Here is a 19934-nt window from a genome sequence, read left to right on the forward strand (position 1 = left end):
AGTTGTTTTTGTTACTGTCACATGTTCAAACAATTTCAATCTTAAATCTTTGACTGTATCTCCGATCTGATCAATCTCATTACAAGGTAATCTTAATTTTTTTGTCATGATCTTTTTCTGCATTTTTTACTTCAATGAAGACATGTTAAAGCTTGTCCCAGATACTGTTATGTACTTTTAGGAAGCTATCATATTTTCTGCTACTAACTTAGTCTAAATGAATGAAAACATCGGAAGGGGCCGAAGGGTAAATTCCATGATGTGTGACACCTTAAAAAAAAAAACAAAAAAAAAAAAAACAATAAACGTCAAACTCCCCTTTCAAACTTGTTATTCATCAAGAACATTCTTAAGTGGCAACTTTAAACAGATTATCTTTATGCTTTCAGCTATTTTTCACAATTCTTTAGCCAAACTTTTCCTCTATCTGTATCTGTATATCTTGGAATTGAAATGGTATTTTAAGCTTGTATTAATGCAACAATGTATGGTGGACATAGTTCTGGATCTGAGCATGCCATGGAAATGATAAATCTGATAAATCACTTTTCACAATTTATTTCTGAGCATGCCATGGAAATGATCTGATAAATCACTTTTCACAATTTATTTAACAATATCATTCTGACAGCTCCATTACATAAAACATTCTGTATTGTGTGAAAGGAAATCTAGATTTGTCTATCTATCTATCTATCTATCTATCTATCTATCTATCTATCTATCTATCTATCTATCTATCTATCTATCTATCTATCTATCTATCTATAGTAAAGTCCATGCAGCAGAGTTTCTTAACCTAAGAAATAAAAAGTTTTTATAATCAATCAAATAATAATCATTACATTTTCAAAATAAAACATCTTCGAGACTCTATTCTGTTAATACGTATCAGAGTCTGAATGACCTATTATTTTCAAATTAGATTTTCTTTTGCCAGATTATCTTGAAATAAAGAAAGTAAATGGATATGACTGGACTTTCTTTGAATGAAGTAAATTAGTAAAAAAAGAAGTATGTTTTTTATTGTGTCCCACTGTGGCCCATTAAAGTATATGTATTTTATTGTGTCCCACTGTGGCCCATTACCAAATGACCTATGGACTGCTACTGGTCTTTGGACCGGGGGTTGGGGACCCCTGATCTACACAGTCTTCCAGTTACAACCAGCCTTTCGAGGGGAACTGTATTGCTGATGTGGCCCTCGGTGAAAATGAGTGTGACACCCCGCTCTACAGGCCCTACATGACTTTCACAAGATGGCCGCTTCTCTGACGTATTGTAGCAATGGGAAACGCAAAAAAAAAAAATGCATCGAGTGTGTTTGCCTTTGTTCAAAACGACCAATCGCTTAGCAATATTGGCTAGCATGTGAGGAACAGACTGCACAACAAAAAATGCTTGAATGTCTCTGTGTCCTCTAGAGAAAACGACGGCGACAAAACTGTTTTTAAAGACAGGCAAGTTTTCGAACCCAACATTAAAGGACGCAGTTACTTCGAGTAGCATAACTTCACAGTTTCGCGTCGCTGAGAAGCGCAGGGATCTTTTCGCTCACCAAAAGCAGGCGAAGGAGCTGTAAGCCATAAAATAAAAACGGATAATTCATAGTAAAATTAATAATTAAACCAGGGTAAACTTTAGTAGCATGGAGACATAGTATCTGCCGCGAAAAGGCTAGAGACACTCAGCTGTGGTTGAATCAATAATACGTGTTTATAGCCACAATCTGTACTGAAGTAGTGACGCGTCTTTTGTAAAGTAGCCTACTCTATTTGTACTCATTAATTCACAGTTAAAGCAAATTAATTGCTTTTTTTCTTTTTTGTGATTAACTTAAGTTAATGCTACGATTGTATGCATATGTTTGACCTAACGTAGTCTCCTCAACCCCCCCTTTTAACCAAACGAAATTAAAATTGTTAAAAATGTGGTTTTCATTTATCAAACTATTGGGAGAAGTCACATCCACAGCATGAATTTTACTTGTTTGTTTAATTCTATGTTCTTGGAAATGTTAGAATAAATGTTGTTGGTTTTTTGGACCTAATATGACACTAAACAAAATTGGAGCTCAGCAAGGGACATTGAGAGAAAATAAAGATCTTCCAAAATATAAATATTAATTAGAGAAGTCTGTTATGTCTTCCATCAAGACTTAACCCTAAATTTGAAAAAAGCTGAAATGTGATAAATAGGCACAATTCAATTCAAGAGTAGAGTTTAATCAAGAAAAGAATAGTACTTAAAACGTAAATATAGATTATTTCTCCATTAATTCACACATTAGAATACTGTAAGATAGGTGAAAAAGAACAACATAGTTATAACCAACCTTTTCTCTGTTCCTTTATAATTTGTGTCTTTTTGGAATGTAAATGATTATTTTACATCCCAGATGAAAATTTTATGGAAGGCAATTTAAAATATGCAAATTGAAGTGGATAATTTTGCAATATGCAATCTAAATTGGGGTGTTTATGCTTTCTGGAAGCAGCAGGTCTCTAATCGAAACTTGCACCTCACATTACATTTTCTCTGTTTCACAAGCTGATTGTCTTTAACAATTTTGGTTAACTTTGAATTAAGTTCTAACCATGTGACTTATAACAGGAAGTATATTTGTATTTCAGTGGACAAAAGCCTTATTAGCTATTTCAACAAAACTTTATTTGTTGGACAGACAGCTTCCTGTTAAATCCGCCTGGACAAATACCACCTGTAACTCTTGGATTTTCTTTTTTAAAGATATTTAAATATTTAGAGAATCATGCATTTCCTTCCAAACAAAGTCCTCCCAGCATATGAAGCTTGTTTATTTTGTCACGAATGACCTTTTTTCTGTGCTGCTGGTGTGTCTGCTAAAGCAATGTGTCATAGTGAGCAAGCAGTCACATATGTTTTGAGATCCTCTCGTGCATTCCTGGAGGCATTACAATCCAGCATTTAGCATTACATTCTTGGGTCCTGCACAACATCTTTTTAAAATGTAATGGAGTAATCATCTGAAAAAGGCAGCCTAGCTTTATCTTATCTTATCTTGATAGTAATAGCATTGCATTACTATCTTCTTTTAATGATTGGAAAAGGTAAATCTTAAGGACAAAATAATGTTCAGAGCAAGAAATATAGGTAAGCACTCAGACCTGCTGAGATGTTCTTCGTTTTTTCCCCCACACTGTACTAAAATTATAAATCATGTTTTTTTTCTCCTATTCGTTTATTTTCTATCACTCGGTGTTTCCATTGTATATAGATCACTGAGAAAAAGAGAGAAGATAAAAATAATTCTGCTGGTATTTTCAAGGCCTTATCAAGAACATTAAAATTAAAGCACCATAAGCTGCAGGTATGTTGTAAAGGTTATGATTTTTCATCACCTCACCTCACTTGACTTGACAGCCAATGCAGACAACTGCAGTGCTGCCAAAAACAACATTGTGAGCAACACGCCTGCTGTGTGTTTCATTGAATTCATACCACCCATTCACCCAGTCTGTACTACGTTAATCCTGTTCAGGGTTTCCGTCAAAACACATACAATCGACATGTTTTTGGACCTTATGCTTGATGACATAAAAAAAACACTAAGAAACAAAAACATGCAATGCTATATATATTCCACCATGTGCTGTGTACAAAAAATAATAAATACTGAATTGTAAGTGTAAAAACAGGTTTATCAATGTAAGTAGGTTTAGACAAAATAAATAAAAATTATAGATTTAAATAGTTCGAAGAGGGCATTTTCATGAAAATATTTATTTGCAAGTTTTACATTATAAAATGTAGATACATATATAACTAAACATATATATTCTATTTAGTACAACAAATTATAATAATAATTATAACAAAATATTATCATTTTTATACACATTTGACATCAAAAACATTTCAATAACACCTACATTTTTGAAATTTAAAAATGTAACGTTATGCTCTAATTTTGTATTTCTATATTATTTGAAACTACATATTACTAATTACTGTACTGAACTCTAACAGAAAAACAGCTCCCCTTTGTGGCAGGCAATAAAACAAGCACTATATGTTGGCATGTCAGTTAGGATTTTAAATCACAGATATTTACATTACTATGGATTTCTAACCTGAAGTCATTTGGGTTATTATAAGCAATCTTTTAAAATCAAGAGAGTCATTGACTGTAAATGTATGACGGTGTGCATATAGATAACATTTTTGTTTCACGAGAATGTAATTTATTTTTCAACTACACTCTTATACTTTTATATGATTTATTTATGGCTGAGATTTTTAGGTTATATTTTAATATATTTTTGGTTACCTTAAAGCGTTACTAAATCGTTTTGCTAACCTTGAGCTTTAATTGTACTTGTGTTTGCGTACCCATTGCTTTGTTAACTTATATATATGTATATATATATAAATATTTAGTTTTAATTCACATTACAATCAGTTGTCATGTAAATTGCACATTGTTACCGGAAACGAATCATTATACCTTTTCACGCAGGTACTGTATATAAAATGAGGCATATGGGGAGAATGTCGACCAAAGTTTCCCGTCTTGTTGACAAACCTAAAAATGTTTACTTTAACTGAGAAGAAAAACAACCGACATATTCACATTTGAGAAACTAAAACGAGAGCATATGTATTCCTCTTGCTAAAGACAATGCTGTACAAAAGCTAGAAATTGTAACTTTTTTGTCTATCTTTCGAGCAAATGTTGTTCTACATTTGCACAGGATTTAAAATAAATGACTGAATGTTCACCGCCACAGAAAATACTTAAAAAAGAAAATGAACATGGAGGCTGAGAAGCTGCTGGATAGTTCTCTAAATATCTGGTGTTGTTACTTATGTTGTAAAGCATGTAAGTATGAGAACTACGCAGAAACAAATAACTCATAGTGTGTGTATATTAGGGGTACACGCAGAATGACAGTGTGCTGGTGTGTAGTTCAGGGACATGTACCGTTTAGGTGAGATCCGGACCCCGCGTCCTTCCAGCTGACACCACATTGATTAAAGAGTCCTGTCGGCAGTTGCTCAACTGGTTAAAAAAAAAAAGAAAAAGAAAGAAAAGGATAACGCTTTCTCACACTCTTCGCATTTATCACACCAGAGGTTTGAAATTATGGACACTGGCAAAAGTTCAGCCAGTTAAAAAAGCGAAGTAGAAAAAAAAAAGGCAAAAAAAAAAAATGTTGAGAATTAAAACCATACAACAGTCTCGTTCCCGTGAGCGCTTTGCAAACTCAAAAGAGTACTTTTACTTGAATGTGCCTTTAAGTATAGATATCCATTAGATATTACTCCTCTGTGAGAAAACGTGCCTCAGTCCCGAAATATGTGAGTGAAGACGAGGTGAGGCAAAAAGATTTAACGTATCAACTCCGCCTGGTTCACGTAAAAAGTCGTCACTCTGTCAAAGTTGTAAAAAACTTTTCCGGGGATCTTCCAAAATAAACCCAGTGTCGCAGGATTTTTACGACCGTTTAAGGGAGACCGGTAGTGGTGCTTTTATTTGCATACCCCCAAAGATAGTATCCTGCTCTGTGTCAAGTTAGCTCCCGCCAACTTGACAGGCTAACGGCTTAGGTTTCTAAGAAGCGCAAATTCGAGATTTTTTTTTACTCATCGTTTGTTCTTCTAAATTCCAACCTTATTTACATAGTATTAAAACTTTTTTTTTCATTTTTAATGCATTAAGTTGTCTAGATAGCGTTAACATCACCTGTATGTCGTGTGATTACTTTTCTTCTAAATCAAACATGCAACATGTTGGATTTTATTAACAACTATTAAAACACAACATCCAACTAGCTAGCACCCAACTAGCATCCAACTGGCCAAGTCTAATAAAAATATTCGGGATGAAATGGGAGGATTAAAATATATACTGTGCAGACAAGTGGCTATTCTATACAACATTGTGTACAACCCCTTACCTATAAATCACAAGAAACATCCATAAATTGCTTTGTGTGCACAAATCTCCAGATCTCCACCTTACTGTGATATAATTACACAGCGTTAACTGCTGCAATTATTGTAAACAGGCTGTACTGAGACAGGACATGGCGTGATTCGTCAAACGAGCTTGATTGCAAGTACAATGGTGCAACCTGATCCACTTGGCACAATCCAACAAGAGGATGTCACTTTGTGTTTTATTGCCAAACCTGAGTCTGGTTCCAAATTGCTTTGTGTTTTCCTGTGCCAGATATTTTTGGGGTGTGCTCACTTTCTGAATATTTTGTCTGGTAGGTGTTTGCTTTAGGGGATTCTGTCAGGATAATTCAAATGACCTCACTGGCTGTTCTTATCTGTTGTAGACTTAAGGGCACAGAGCACGCTATGTTCGAATGGATTTTTAAGCAACTGGATGATAGATTACAAACAACTTCTTTACAGTGGTTCAGTGATTCTTAGTTATTTTCTGTCATGCCTCCCCTAGGGGGACAGAATGTAGATGTAAAATACTATTCAGAAGCTGATAATATGTATTCTGTTATCCGTAAAAACCACTGCATGAGTTGCTGCCACCTAGTGACTGGAGGCATGTTTATCATTCAAAGCATACCAGCAGCAGCCCACTTTAGTTCCAGTGCGTCATATTCCATTGAAGGTCTTTTACGCCCAACTCTCCGTCCCCCTGGCACCTAATTGCATCCCCCTAGGGTGTCTCGCACCACAATTTGAGAAGCACTGCCTTATAGCTAGATGTTTTCCAGTGGTAACTGTCAGTCTTTGTGAATGACTTTTTCATGTTCTCCCCATGTGTGCGTAGGTTTTCTTCAAGCACTCCCGTTTCCTCCTACAGTCCAAAAGCATGCAGGATCAGGGTAATGATTGTCTCTATGTGAGTCCCTGTAATGCACTATTGCAGGTCGCCTGGATTTAAACAAACCACTGGAAAGTCTTGGTTTGGACCTATGAGCCACGATAAACGTAGTCTTGGCAAATCAAATGTTTAAGCTAGAATAAAACCAGGGGTCATCAACCTTTATGAAAACTGAGAGCTTCAAGGGCACTTGTTTGATACAGACTTCCTGAACAATGTTATAATAATACGTTCTGGAACATACAATAATAGACACTCTTCTTACCATCGTCATTGCACCCATTTGAATATCAATGGAAGTGTAGCTGAGTCAAAAAGCACAGTAACAGTACAATTTCTGACCCTCTTGTCAACTAGTTTTATTTTTAGTTCTCAGCACATTGGTGACCCCTGGTCTAAACAATGTCAGCTTACAATTTGTAATATTCAGTTGATGCCAAAATTGCCTCAAAAAATAATTTTGTTAAAATAATATATTACCTCCCCATTACAATCCTTTTGGGTTCCAGGTGTTGATTCATGGTGCTTGATAAAAAAAATTAAAAAAATCTTGTTCTCCTAGTTAGCCATAGTCAATGAACAGAGTAGAGATTTGACTCTTCAAAATGACTCTCACTTTAAAAAGAAGTTATCTGTACTGTGCATTTAACAGTTTGTCAATTTCTATATAAGGAAATTGAAGTCTCCAAATATGGAAACATTTATGAGCGTTTCAGGTAAAGGAACTTAATAGATCTTGGCAAATGATCAAAGTTCCCTTCACTAGACCATTTATTAGAGTTCCAGGTAAAGAAAGTTAATAGTTCTTGGCAAATGTTCAAATTTCTCTTCACTAGACCTGACTTGGGCAAACGTTATGACTCATGGGCCACAGTGTGAACTAAGATAAATTACATGTAAAAGTCATAAATGCTAAAATGCTAAAAAGCTTTTATCATTCTCTACGCCATCTATTGGGGAAACATGGGTATTGCAGGGGAAAGGCAGAAGTATAATGATATAATATAAATAAATTATATAATTTGGAAAGGTTTGGTGGGCCAGATTAAAAATACCCCGTGTCTAGTGTTTGTCTGTAGAGGGATGGGGCGTTGGAGGAGCCACAATTTGTTAGACATGGCATATTGTGCCAGCGTACACTGCATAAAGGTAATGATCCTGTTTTACATAACCAGCCAATCATAGGGCACACTTACAACTTACCAACCTTAATATTTTTTTCTTAAATAAATCGTTTTAGATGTTGCCAGGTGTACTTTATATGTTTGGAGTGTGGGTAAAATATGGGGATAATATGAAAACTAAAAACAAAACAAACAAACAAACAAACAAAAAAACCCAGAAGGTTTGAGCCTGCAAGGCAACAGTACCACCCATACAGTACAGTATCACTTTGATTGTAACAGTAACTAAACTACCTTCTTTAGATAAATTTTTTTTTCAGTATTGTATGAACAAAGTATTTACTACTGTAGCTGCTGCTGTCAAGCGCTCGACTTGTTGACAGAACAACACCACTAAGCATTTATATCCCATCAACCATGATAATTTAATAAATGTGATTAATCAAAATGACTTGCGAAGAAAAAAATACCGACTCACATTTTGGAGCTATATTCCTATAATAATATATTAAGTGTAAAGTATGAAATAAAAAACAACAACTTTTAGAGGCAATCCACAATGTGCAATTGCAAGTCACAACTTGCATGCTTTTACTTTGGAATCTGCATAGTAATTTGTGTTTCTAAATTATGCTCTGCAAAGGTAAACCACAATGTTCGGCAAAACGATTACAAAACACTCTCATCTATAGGCTGTGCAAGTAGAATTCTAGACCTTTGGATTTGCCTTCTAGCTATCTGTTTAAATGCTGATGAGGATCATCGTCATCGTCGTCATGCAATTCTGAGCAGATTTCTTACACATATTAACAGAAATGGGCTCAGTTTATGGACTTAAATACAAAACCTGATGGAGTGAAGGCACATTCATGTGCCCAAAAATGGAGAACAAAATATCAAGCACTCTTATTTTCTAGAAACAAATTTCTAATTTGAATTCCTTATACCATTACCCAGCCATAAATGGACAGATGTTTTGTATAGTAATGGCTTGAAGTTCACAAGAATTTCCCAAAAGGAAATTGGTTCTACTACATTGTTTGTCTACACAGAAGTGTTTCCTGTCTGAACTTGTTCTGGGTGCACTCGCATGTTTTACACATTTACCTTTCATCTGGAAGTAAAACACTGATTTGTCCTACTGGTTGATCAAAAGTTGAAACATTCTGTGGTGTGCTTTTAAAATACTGGGAACTGAGATTTGGTATGAATCATGGGATGTTTACTGGAGACATGGCTGCCAGCAGGGTGACCTAAAATAAACCAAACAGTTACATTTTAGTTTTATAAGATTTATTGTATATAAAATCTTAACAGCTTAAACAGGCTAAATCAGGCATGGGCAAACTAAGGCCCGGGGGCCGGATGCGGCCCACTTAGCTTTTGAATGTGGCCCACCAAACGTATCCAAATTATATAATCTATTTATATCATCTCCCTTTTCCCTGCAATACCAACCTTTCCCCAATAGATGGTGTAGAAAAGGCTAAAAGCATTTTAGCATTTTAGCCTTTATTGCATGACTTTTGTCTTAGTTCACACAGATGCTCCATCTTTTTGCTCCTGACCCGGCCCTTGCGTTCAATTTTAAGACAATTGTGGCCCGCGAGTCAAAAAGTGTGCCGAGGCCTGGGCTAAACTTTATCACATCCATATACACGAAAGGCGCTCTCACAACATTCTACCAGGCAACGTTAACTAAACTTTACACATTCAGTGTATAAAAAGTGCTAAATAAATCATATTTAGCACTTTTTATACACTGAATGTAGCCCAAAGACCCAATCTCCTCCCACCTCACCCACATAAACACACACTTCATAAATCACTCACTTACTCACTCACTCACTCACTCACTCACTCACTCACTCTCTCACTCAGACAGACATACAAACATGCAGGTGAGGAACGATTTACTGGTGGGCCATCCGCACCAGGAAGTTTTGGCAAGTGATACTTTTGCATAATTATTTAAAAAGCTGCCATATTAATAAGTCTTTTTTTTTATCACAAAAAAGGTGTAAAACACAAACATTTACCTGCTGTTGTTTATCTTTATCTTCCAGAAATATACAAAACAATATACAATATATGGTTTTGTTTTACATTGATGAAATTTAGCTAGGAATCAAAACAGTAAAAGAGTGCGGAACTTGTGGTTCCATAGTGTAGTGCAGGCATGGGCCAAACTATGGCCTGGGGGCTGGATGTAGCCCGTTTGACTTTTTAATACAGCCCACCAAACTTGTCCAAATGATGTTATTAATTTATATTGTCATTACACCTCAGCCTTTTCCCTGCAATGCCCGCATTTCCCCACTAAATGGCGTAAATACATTTTTGCATTTTGGCATTTTTGCATGACTTTTACATGTCATTTACCTTAGTTTACACGAATGCTCCATTTCAATGTTACCCAAACGTTCTTTCTGGGGACCCATATTTTAAAAGTCACACACCTTGCAGTGGTGGATTAGTGGTTAAGGAAGTGGACTTCCTTCCGGAAGGTTTCAGATTCGAGTCCACTAGCTGCCAAGTTACCCCTGAGGAGCTGTGGATGACAAGTTGTTCACTTTCCTTTCCTTCGGGGCCCAAGTCAATAGTCATTATTCGTAAACTTCTGGGAAACATGATGTGAAACAACCCAAAAAAGAAATCTGAGGGTTGCGACCCAGTCTTTGGGAAAACAAAAAACTGAGGGTTGCGACCCAGTCTTTGGGAAACAATGCCTCATCTGACTCGGTCCCCCCGTCAAATATTAGGACGCATTGTGGCCCGTGAATCAAAAAGTTTCTCCACGCCTGGTGTAGTGGTTAGCACACTTACTTCGGAAGCAGAGCACAGATACTTCTGGGTTCGATCCTGGAAGAGCTACGCACTTGACGCCTACCCCTTTTAGGCGCCAAGTGTGTAGCTGTAGCTGTAGCTGTTAAGAGTTTCCCAAATGTATGATCAAAGTTCAAATAGTTATTATTAGTCACAGCTTAAACCCTGTGAGTTAAAGTGACCAATATCTGTATAGATAAAAAACATTTCCAACCAAACTCCATTGTGTAACAGTGGAAGCAGCCTTCATAAAACCTTTTTGTTGGCTCAAACACCATACTACAAAAAGTATCCCCCTTGAACTTGAAGATTTAGGTCAGCCGTTTTGACTTATGGGTTCTAAAATTTGATGGGGGGCCGGGTCAGGAGCAGAAAGATGGAGCGTTCGTATGAATTAAAATAAATGACACGTAATAGTCATAAAGGCTAAAATGCTAAAATGCTTCAAGTCTTTTCCACGCCATCTATTGGAGAAATGCAGGAATTGCAGGGAAAGGGCAGACGCATAATGATAATAGATATTAATAACATAGTTCGGACACATTTGGTGGGCCTGATTAAAAAAGCTAAACGGTTTAGGTTCTGACCAGTGTCTACATAGATTTTCTTTTCAGAAGAAACTTGTCAAGTAGACCAGGGTGTGATGCAACAGATGTCTGTGGAGGACACCTGGCCAAAATGTATTTCAACAGTTCCTTGGAGAAGTTGAGTCTGCTAGTTGACTGTTGCTGACCCAATAAAACGTCCCATCATTGCACTTCATCGTCCTGAAAGGCCTTGCTGAAAGGAAGAGCCACAAATTGACAGGGAAAAGAGACTCTTCCTCTCCTTTCCTTTCCTTTCCTCTCCTCTCCTCTCCACTCCACTCCCTTCCCCTCTGTTTCTCAAGCAATGCCTTGTTCTTCTTTAGTGAATAGTAGCTTCAATCTAACTAAACCCTTTCCCCTTCAATGTTTAAAAAGATGAAAGGATAAGGAAAAGAATGGAAACAAAAGAGAAGAGGGTTGGGTTACAACCCTGCCCCTGTGAGACTGCTCATAAAAGAGTTTGGGGATGGGAGAGGAGATAGGGACCAGAAAGGAGACAGAAAAAGAGGAGTGTGGAAGAACGTCATAAAACAGGTTTTCCAGATGGTGTGACACTACAACTGCTGTACAGCAAGGTTGACCAAACTCCTTCTTTTTTCTTTTTCTTTTTTTTACAGTAACAGATTCTTTCAAACCAATATCCTTGGACAAAGCGGAACCGGAACTCCCTTCTCGACTGATTATAAAAAAAACCATTTATACAAGTATAAACATTTGTAACTCTAACCTCGGTACAAAAGCAAAAGTAAATTTGTCAATTTGAGAACTTACTGAATCGGTTTGCCATCAACCTATCCACAACAGACACATGTACTGAGCAACGTCTCGCTCTTAGCATTCCTACCTCATGGCATTTAGTGTCAGTCACCCAGAATCCTCTGAACCCTCCCACCTTTTTCCCTATCTCGTCTGTGTCTCAACTTGTCCTGTGTGCATTTGGATATTTCTGCCTCAGGGAGCATGGGTGAGAGTTCAACAGAGAAGGAGAAAAGGGAACAGGAGAAAGTTGTTTCCTAAGTATATGGACAGAGTGATGGTGAAATACGAGTTGATCAAAGGTTTACTCTTTGTTTTTCGAGTTAAAGTAGCAAGGCCTTTTGGTACTGTATCTTCAACAAAATAAAAGTCAGAGGTTCCCAAAGTTTGGGGGGTGGGGGGCCGTGATCCCTGGGGAGGTGGAGGGTGAGGGGCAGTGCCATTACTTGGGGGTGGATGGAATGAATAAATGAAATATAAAACAAGAGACTAGAAAAAAAAACCAAACAAAATCTCACTCCTGCCAACTGACCAAAGATGGCAATGCTAGCATAAAATGTTAAAAAAGGTGCATAAAAACAGTTACATTTAAAATTTGTGAATTAAAAAACAAAATGTGTGAGTGTGTCCTGTTTTCTGAGGGTTGTGCAAAAATTTTCTTACGAACCAAAGGGGCGGCCCCAGCACTGTGTTAAGTGAACAAAGGCAACAACAGAAAATGTCTATGAAGATTCTTAGTCATTCAGGTCAGGGTCAAGGTTGAAGACTTCTGTTAGGCAACTGGACGTGAAATTCTCTCAAAGAAGACATTTCACCTCTCATCCAAGAGGCTTCTTCAGTTCTAAATGGTGGTGGGGGAGTACAGCAAATATATACTCTGGGTGTGACAAAGCTACTCCCTTGCTTTGCACTGAGCAGGTCTTTTCAATCGGTTTTAGTGTAGAACCATTTTAATATGCAGCTTTTAAAAAGTTCAAATACGTACAAAATATCTGGGCTGTCAAACATATAGCCCGCGGACTTACTTGGGGGTTTAAACTGGCCTGCTTGATGAATTTTGCAAGTGAAAATTTTTTTTTTCAAATTATATTTCATTAAATATGAATATTTTATAATATACTTGTATCTATTTGCAGGAAAAACAAATGGGGGGAAACATGGACTTATTATTGTTTATAAATAATTATATTATGATTGTACTGGTCTGGTGCACTTCACATCCAATCAGGCTGTAAGCCGAAATGATTTTGACACACCTGATTTATACATTTTCCAAGGTTTTATGTCAATTTGAATTTAAAGGGGATTTTAAAAGAAAAAAAAAAGTTGCCTTAAGGGCAATAAATACTTGAAGTGAGTTTGAGAAAGGATTCAGTTATAATGCCTCTCGGCAATGATTTGATTCCTACGGGGTCCAACTTCTCCTTATCCTAAAATCTCAATTAAATACATTTTATTTGTACTTTATTGTTAAAAAAATAGACATTATAGGAGAATTTCAATTTTATTCCCATCATCAGTGAATAAAAAGTTATTAATGTTGTGCGGTACTCCTCTTTTCTATACAATCCGACTCTATTCGCTTGGCCTCCCCAAGTTGCAAGTCACGGTGGAAAAGATGCAAAAGGTCAAAGGTGAGTCAACGAGTCAGCGGTATAGTCTGGCCTTTTTTAATGAATGCGTCACCCCCCCCCCAACCTTTTTAGGAGGCTTTGACTCTGGCTTTATTTCCTAGCAGACATGTCTGGCACTAAAGGTCAAAGAGGAGAAGTGGCTGGGTCTGGAGGCAGACCACACATACACAGTTAAACAACGCATACATACATACATACATATAGACACACACGCGCCCACACACACACACAGAGAGAGAGTGCAGAACAGGCATACACACATGCTTGGCCTGTACTGACACTTTGCAGCTGACAAACAAACAACACATGCGCCTACAAGTCCTTCCTGCGTGAAAACTGAAATTAGTGTATGGAATGTTAACCTTCGGGAAAACGGTTTGGGTGGGAGAGAGTGCGAGAAAATGACAGGGAGAGAGGGAGAGAGAGAGAGAGAGAGAGAGAGAGAGACAGCATACTAGCTACAAAGCCCTTTTCGGGGAATAAAGAAATAATAACAGTGATTCTGGTTATTGCTTAGTGAGAAACTGGCCCAAATGGATGTAGAACGCAATCACGGCTGTTACTGTTTCAGCAGGGCAGACAACCAGACTCTGTTTACATTTCTGTGTTTATATGTGCTAATGTTGGGTGAAGATGCCTAAATGGTACAGAGAAAAAAAAAGTACAGAGCTATCGTGTTGCAGAGTAGACCCTGGGCAAATGACCAGACATGCACTGCTGATTTAAGAATTAACATCATGTTATTATAAATCACAGAGAGAGAAAAAAAAAAGGTCATTTCTCATTCAATTTATAAGTTCAGCAAACGCGGTGTTCTTGATTCCCAGGTTCAAAGTCTTCTTCAGTACGAAATTGTTAATATCTTGTAAATTACAGTTCCTTTAAAGGGCAAGTAAACGGAAATGTATTCAATAGGAATCTGGTGATACCACATCAGTAACTCCTGCCAAAATCCAATCTCCCAATCGTAATTTCAGGCCTATAAGCATACATTCATACCACTAGCAATCAATGGCTTTTCTGGTAGGCTAATGTGTGCTTACATGTGCGTGGGGGCATGCAAGAGAGAGAACGATAGCTAAAGTTGACAGCAGTTTGAGCCCTGTCATGTTGAAAGCGTGAGTTGGTTATACAGGAGCTGTTAACACACTGTTTACGTTCATAAAATCAGCCACCGGGTCACCTCGACCCAAAGAGTAACACAAGGGTTAAAATGACTCGAATCATTCTACTTACCAAAACATCTAATTATTTCTGTACAAACTCCATCGTCCGCTCTTTCCTTAAGACAGAGATTCCCAAAGGGCAGAGGGTCCTCCTAGGGGTTCACAGTGCCATTGAAGGGAGGTCTCAGATGGAATGAATGAGTGAAACGTAACACAGCATATCGTCCAATGCTGTAAATGTATAACAAAAACACATTGGTTGACAGCGGTGTAAAACGGATAGCTGATAAAAAATATTGCGTTATTTTTACAATTTTCACTTTCGTTTTTGCTGTCGGCAGTTCAGTGGGAACTCCTGCCAACTGACCAAAGTTGGCAATTTTTTGGGCAAAACACAAGTTGGACAAGTTTTTAAGAGAAAGCAGTTTGGGAACCCCTATGTTTGATTAACCTACTCCAAAATCGGAAGGGTGAAGCGTTGGCGTGTGGGTCTTGTTTTAAGGAGAGGGTTGCAAAATTCTTTTATTAACCAAACGCATCCCCCCACTTTGGGAACCCCTCTGTTTGATTAACCTACTCCAAAATCGGAATGTTTTTGGACTGTGGTAGGAAACCATGTTCTCTGAAGAAGCCCCACGCACACAGTAGGTCACTTTTAACTGTGCAAAACAATGTCTACTGGCTGAATAGTATGAGAAGTAGACTCAGTTTTCAGAGATATTGGTGTTAACCACCCACCCACCCACTTTTTTTTTTATTTCACTCACCCAACCCCGTAGTACCTCATCATCTCCTCCCCCCCATCTCCTTGTGTCTCTTCTCAGTGTCTTATTACAGGATCTTGTCTATCAATAGTACCTACACTTTCATTTACATGCAACAGTTTTCTCTGCAGTCCGCTTCAAAGTGCTTGTACTAGTATGAAACTATATTCCAAGTAGTACCCCAGCGTGGTTGTTAGTTAAAGTTAGTCTTGTTTTGACATCAGCTGCTGTTCTACGAGACGGCCTTTGTATTTGTTCAGTTGACTTTAAAATATCAACCAATCAAAAATGGTTCAGCAAGCAGTGTCTTTTACTATTAAGTTACTCATTTTGAAATATATAACAAATATACTGTATATATTTGAAGTTAGGCTTTATATGTTTACCTTTATACCTAGTTACATTAAGTTTTTCATTTTTGTGTAAATTAAAAGACAATGAGTTTGTTATTTGATTTAATATTGAGGTAGTTATAGTAAAAAGTATATGTCTGAAGAGTTCACATTTTCACCTTTGTACATGGTTTTCTAGAAAATCAATATAAATAATAATAATATTGATAATGTCAATATTATTATTATTCATATTCATTTTTATGTAAGGAGACAATGTGTATGTTATTTAGTTTACTTTGTAGTGAAATTTTTCAAGTTTTGTCTCCGCTAATGTAAATGATCACTTTGTAGTGATTGTAAAGTTTTGTCTCCGCTAATGTAAATGATCATTTGTTTACTATGGTAGTTTGTTGAAAACCTTTCGCCATAACTGTTGCAGTATTAGGCTGCAGTGGAGTTTTCATGCCACTGATACTGTATGTTGTTCACGCGAAAGATGGCACCGACGTGCATTTCTTATTCAAGTTATTCAAGTGCAGGGTTATTCTTATGTGAACCCACTATGAATTACGTCACATTTTTTACATCACATTTTTTACGATGTAGTAAAAAAAGACACCTGCACATTTTTACAGGAGCAATGTTGTTTGTACTAATCAAGGGGTGGTGTATTTATTGAACTATGTAGCCTTGGTTGAGTGAAACAGATAATAAATTCAAATGTGTTTCACTATTACATCATTGAAAAACACTGACATCAGAAACCAGGCTTAACATAAAATAAAACTAAATATGTTGATTTTATGTACATCATTATGATGTTGTCTGGTCTTTGTTTTGTACTGTTAAAAATGTGAAATCTTCCTGAATGTCTGTGTTAAAACCCAAGGAAGAATTATAAGAATTAAGGAAGTGGAAGTTCCACTTGTGCGCCTGTTACACACTGACACCAGTGATATTTACAGTATAACTGTCATGTGATCCTTCAGGAAAGTTGAAGTCCAGATTTTTTTCAATTCAGTACAGAGTCAGAGCACCCTCCTGTGGATGGAAAGATAATGGTGAACCCCTTTTTAGTTGATTCACTGAAATTTGACTTAATCTCAGATTCTGTATTTTTTAAAGAATCTTTCTGATCATTAATCCAACCAATTTTTTTTTATTATCAGAAACTCTTAATCCTGTTTGGGCAGCTTTTCTCATACATTTTTTTAATCAGCTCTGCGTATCCTTCTTGTTTCAATCTAGATCCCGCTGTAGTACCAAGATTTATTAATCTTGTTGGTGTGATTGTCCTGTATATGTACGTGTACATGCCCATGTGTTAGTATGTATCCATGTACAGTATGCATGTAAATGTGAGCTTGTCACCTGGATGGTAAAAAAAAATCGGGCCTGTTTAGTTGAAGACAACACTGAGTTACTAGCAGGAATTGAAGAAGGCACTCACAAAGATCTTCTTCAGCAGCTCTGATTCTCTTTTTTTAATGTATTGACAAACAAAAGAAAAATGTTTGCAGTAAATAAATAATAGTTTTTGGACCAATTATTGAGAACAGCACAGAAGGAGGTAAAACATTGCCTAGGTAGGGAAAAGACACCTCCTCAGGCCTGAGGTGCAACATTCCTAGGACAATCTTCAGTTTTCCCACAGAACGGAGGTGGGTGTAGGCCAGCCTGTGTAAGGTTGAGTGTAAAATACAAAATAAAAATATTTTCAAATCTTACCTCATGTATGGACAAAAGCTGCATTGCTTTTATTTTGAAGTTGTTTTTTTCTAGGAATTCCTAGATGATTAGGAGACTACAGCTACAGTGGTTAGGAAGACAGGTAGGAAGGTGCTAGGTATGTCCTCTGGGCAGATAAAGGAGGACAAAGCGACCAGGTGGTGGAATGATGAGGTCCAGGCAGAGAATATATGAATGTATACAAATAAGATGCATAATGCACACAGTCACAAGCTGGGACTGGATAACTTTTGGCATAAAGTGGTCATATAAAACATCCATCCATCCATTTTCCCCCGCTTATCCGTTACCAGGTCACGGGAGCAGCAGTCTCCATGACCGCCACCCAAATCACACTACACCGTACCAACCCCCCTGAACCTTCCTGCGGGTGGTGAGTCCACTGGAAGGTACCAACCGCCCTAACTGGGATTCGATCTTGCCCAGGAGGTGAACGCTGGGTTTCCACACCTATGACAAAGACAGACACTGCCTCTGGGCCAAAGTGCCACCACATAAAACTTGATCATTAAAACAAGGAGTGGACAAAGTCAAACATCTGCTGGAGGTACAAAAAAATTGGACAAATGGCTTGGTCCAAACAAAGTGTAAAATACACTGCCTGGCCAAAAAAAAAAGTCGCCACCAAAAAAACTAATACTTCGTTGGACCGACTTTAGCTTTGATTACAGCACGCATTCGCTGTGGCATTGTTTCGATAAGCTGCTGCAATGGCACAAGATTTATTTCCATCCAGTGTTGCATTAATTTTTCACCAAGATCTTGCATTGATGATGGTAGAGTCTGACCGCTGCGCAAAGCCTTCTCCAGCACATCCCAAAGATTCTCAACGGGGTTAATGTCTGGACTCTGTGGTGGCCAATCCATGTGTGAAAATGATGTCTCATGCTCCCTGAACCGGTCTTTCACAATTTGAGCCCGATGAATCCTGGCATTGTCATCTTGGAATATGCCCGTGCCATCAGGGAGGAAAACATCCATTGATGGAATAACCTGGTCATTCAGTACATTCAGGTAGTCAGCTGACCTCATTCTTTGAGCACATACTGTTGCTGAACCTAGAACTGACCAACTGCAGCAACCCCAGATCATAGCACTGCCCCCACAGGCTTGTACAGTAGGCACTAGGCATGATGGGTGCATCACTTCACCTGCCTCTCTTCTTACCCTTAGCTAAATCCAGGTGGCGACTTTTTTTTTTTGGCCAGGCAGTGTACATACATTAGAAGAGTTCTTAGGAAAATGTAGTTTGGTGGTTCACTTAAGGCGCAGAAGGATTAACTGACAGAGTGGAGAACGGGGAATCTTCCTTTTTTTGTATTATTATTATTATAATTATAACTTAAGCTATCGTCTTTAATAAACAAAAAATGTGTTTTTTGGGGTTTTTTTGACTGGTATAGTCAACCCAAAAGGATAACATTTAAAGCTAGAAAAATACTGGGATTGAATTGATGACTCAATGGGGTGGTAGGATGGAAGAGATAGAGATAAAAGAGGAGAGTGAGATGAGATAGTGTGGCTTAGAGCTTAAGGCTCTTTTGATTAATCTGTGAATTTACTCTCATATGACGCAAAGACTTCTGTCCCTACTTGGGCTACACATCCACTTTCAACCTCTCTCAGGGTTTCTCCTCCAATGCTCACTGCTGACTGGGAGAACGCTTCTCTAAGAAAGTAAGAACTGTTATCTACTCCTTGACTTTTCTCACAAACCATTTTTCATGCATTCATTTGGTAATATATAAATATATAACACAGATTGTTTTTCCTTGATTTGTTTGGGGGCGGGTAATTATACTTACTTACCTCATTTATTTAGGGTTCATATATCTATGTGTTAAGCATGTTGGCCTTTTGGGTTGGGTTGTTGTTTCAACAAGAATGCAGTTTGTTAACAGCAATCTGCAAATGGAAAGTTGAAACTTTTCCAGAGAGAATATATGGGGAATCACTGACAATGGAGGATATGGATTTACTATGTTACAAAGAGAAAGCAGAATAAAATTCCGGCCTAATGAAAGATATAAGAATGAAAGATTTATTCGGGACTCATTGACAATTTGAAAAGAGAAAGGGGGGAAAAGGCAGTGGCAGAAGAGAAAAGACTTTAAATAACACTAGCATTAGAAGGGTGGAGAGATCAGATGTAAAAGTA

The 19934-nt window shown here is 37.5% G+C and overlaps 1 protein-coding gene across 1 annotated transcript in view; it reads right to left on the reverse strand.

Annotated features, from left to right (window-relative positions):
* The window catches only part of ntf4 (neurotrophin 4), a 15256-nt gene extending 9715 nt beyond the window's left edge, over positions 1 to 5541 (reverse strand). The window contains exon 1 of the mRNA XM_008329177.3: positions 4964 to 5541. The gene's annotated coding sequence lies outside the window, so the exon portion shown is untranslated. The remainder of the gene's footprint in view (positions 1 to 4963) is intronic.
* Between the last annotated feature and the right edge of the window lie 14393 nt (positions 5542 to 19934).

Source organism: Cynoglossus semilaevis, chromosome 17 (assembly GCF_000523025.1).
Source record: "Cynoglossus semilaevis isolate Cse_v1.0 chromosome 17, Cse_v1.0, whole genome shotgun sequence".
Classification (NCBI taxonomy): domain Eukaryota; kingdom Metazoa; phylum Chordata; class Actinopteri; order Pleuronectiformes; family Cynoglossidae; genus Cynoglossus; species Cynoglossus semilaevis.